The sequence below is a fragment of the Oratosquilla oratoria genome, chromosome 8 (genome assembly GCF_046742065.1).
Source record: "Oratosquilla oratoria isolate Oo_2021 chromosome 8, ASM4674206v1, whole genome shotgun sequence".
Classification (NCBI taxonomy): Eukaryota; Metazoa; Arthropoda; class Malacostraca; order Stomatopoda; family Squillidae; genus Oratosquilla; species Oratosquilla oratoria.
The window spans coordinates 16,527,942-16,531,363 of record NC_134784.1 but is presented as its reverse complement, the minus strand read 5'-3'; positions in this window follow the sequence as shown (position 1 = coordinate 16,531,363).

Here is a 3,422-nt window from a genome sequence, read left to right as displayed (position 1 = left end):
GGAAAAGCTGAGTGACAGCAGTGTGGTCCGTGTAGACGGTAACAGGATATCCAAAAATGATATCACGAAAATGCTTTAAAGCCCACACCACTGCCAAGGCCTCCAGATGAGTGACAGAGTAGCGAGACTAAGAATGCGACTAGCATATGCAAGAACACGGGTTCTACAACCGTCTGCTTGCTGCATAAGTACAGCGCCAATACCTTTCCCAGAAGCATCTATACAAATAGTAAAGGAAAAAATATAGTCTGGGAATGCCAACACAGGGGCTTCAGTAAGTGCAAGTTTCAAGGAATCAAAACTTTCCTGATGAACATCACGCCATTGGAAGGAAGTATCCTTCTTGAGGAGTCGTGTTAGTGGGGAAGCAATTGAAGCAAAATTCCTAATAAATGCACGATAGTACCCTGCAAGACCATGTTCTCAACTGACTTAGGTATAGGAAAGTCCCTAACCGCTTTGACCTTATCATTAATAGTGTGAATACCATGCTTATCAACAACATGACCTAGGAATTGGATGCTAGACTTAAGAAAAGAACACTTGGGCAAATTGAGTTTTAATCCAGCATCAGCAAACCGTTGCCAGACCATGGACAACTTAGCGAAGTGGTTCTCCACATCCTTGGAAAATAAGATCAAATCATCCGTTGCCGATTAGACCATGAAAAACGAAGTTAATTCCATGGGGCAACGAAACCATTCATAATGTCCATTGGGAGTAGAGAAGGCTGTGATTTTACGAGACTTCTCCGCCAAAAACCCGCTTTCAAGTCTAAGGTGGTGAACACCGTATTACCAGTGCTAATGGACTGAAGAAGGTCACTTAATACAGGCAACGGGTAATGGTCAGGAATAGTGAACTCGTTAACTCTCCTATAATCAATAACAGGACGAAAAGATCCATCCTTTTTAGGCACCAGAAGGAGGGACGAGTTCCGCTCCGAGTGAGACTCTTGTACAATGCTTTCACGTAACATGTCGTCAACCAAGGACGGCGCAACCAGCCGACGAGAGTGAGGCAACCTATATGAGGGAACATAAACAGAACGAACACCTGCTTGAAGATCAGTTCTATGAACCACACGATCTGTAAGTCCTAATGGATCACCAGGCAAAGCCAAAGCCTCACGGTGGGTCACTAACAGTTCAATGAGACGAGGCGTCTCATTAGGAAAATCAGTCTCACCTACAAACGTTGCAAAATTGGAGGCCAAGTGAGCCGTGTCACTCACTTGTGGAAACTGTAGCACAGAAGGTGAATCCTGAAAAATATCAACGTCAACTTGTGTGTGTGTGTGTTTGTGTATGTGAGTTCATGTTTGTGTGTGCGTGTCTGTATGTGTGCGATTGTGTGTGTGTGTGTGTGTGATTCACCATGGTCTTTGGATCACATGTTGGACTCGTGATCGACAGCTATTTCCTTCCGGGAAGAGAGCTCAGAGCTCGTGTATGACCGATCTATGGGTAATACTGTGGCCTTACACGCACACACACACCCAACTCCCCGCCCACGAAAGTTGGAGTAACGACCCGCAGCGCAGCGATACATACATACATACATATACCAAGGCTTTTTCCCCCTTCCAAGGGAGGTAGCCAAAAAGGGAAAGGCATAAAAACACTCCCACCCATTTCATCCCTAAATACACTCCACACCCCTCCCACCCTCCCTCTCATCTGAGCACCTCCTGGATGACGGGTCATCCCTGCACCCTGCCCACCGCCCTGGGTCAGAAGCAGTGTCGCAAGACACAGCACATCCACAGCAAGGCCGCTTCATTTAATCGGCGACCCCCCTCTCCGTCCCCCCTTGCATATAAGGAGAGGACGGGGAGAACTCCCTTCGGGCTGCGTCAAAAATTTACTCACACATACTACCCCACCCCCCATCCCCCCGCCCATTCCTCCTCATGCAATCACAACATCATCCATATACAACCATTCTCCACTCACCTCTGTCTTCCGTCCTCTCCCTTCCTTCCTCAACAGACATTCCCCTCTTCCCCAAAGCCCCCTTCACCCCATCCATCCACCTCATCCTAGGACGTCCCCTCATGTTCACTCCCTCCACATCTGCCTTCCATACCTCTTTTACTAGTCTTTCTTCACTCATTCTTTCCATGTGTCCAAACCATCCTAATATTCTTTCATCAACCCTATCTCCCAAATCCTTTTTCACCCCTGTTCTCCTCCTCACCTCCTCATTTCTCACTCTATCCAGCCTAGTAACCCCCATCATACTTCTCAGACACCTCATCTCAAACACATTCAAACTCCTTCTCTCTTCTTCTCTTATGTTCCACGTTTCTGCCCCATACAGTGCTGTTGGCACAATCACTCCTTCATACAGTCTCCTCTTCGCCTCCATTCCCGATACTGAAATTATATCCCTGGGCGGGATTCAAACTCGGACCTCCGTAGTGGCAGGCGGGAACTACCAACTGCGCTACGAGTTGTGTGTGTGTGCGTGTGTGTGTTTTGTGTTATTCACCATGGTCTTGGATCACGTGTTGGACTCGTGATTGACAACTATTCCCCTCCCGGAAGAGAGCCCAGAGCTCATATATATGACCGATCTATGGGTAATGCTGTGACCTTACATATACGAGCTCTGAGCACTCTTCTGAGAGTGAAATAGCTGTCGATCACGAGTCCAACACGTGATACATAGACTATCCATAGACCATTGTGAATCACGCGCGCGCGCGCACACACACATGCACACACACACACACACACACACACACACACACACACACACACACACACACACACACACACACACACACACACACATGTATATACATATATATATATGAATATATATATATATATATATATATATATATGTATATATATATATATATATATATATATATATAATATCCCCATCTGGGATATTGGCTGCATGTTATTGTGGCAAAATAGCATGTAGTCAAGTTGATACTTTAGGGCAGGGGTTCTTAACCTTTTTTCTCCAATTCCCCACTTTTTAGTGAGCTAACTCTCCATTTCCCACCACAGCATCGGTCTTTGACAAATTCGATTTTAACCCATGCAGCGTTTAGTACGTAAAATGTCACTTTTACCCAAACATGACTTACAATATCTCATATATTGGTTGTGTTTGTTATTAAAACAGTCTGTAAATGGTTGTGATTTGTAAAGTAAGTCAACATTTGGATGTAATGTATTAAATTTTGAAGCACTATCGATTATTTGTGGGTGGAAACAAATTCACGAAATATGACAACAAGAAGACACCAGAAACAAACAAAAAGAAACAAAAACACATCGATAAAAAAAGACAGTGGTTCTTCTGTCCAACCGGTCATTCCTCACTTGGCAACTCCGCCATTCCCCACCAGTGGGGAATTCCCCATAGGATAAGAACCACTGCTTTAGGGTCTATATGGTGCG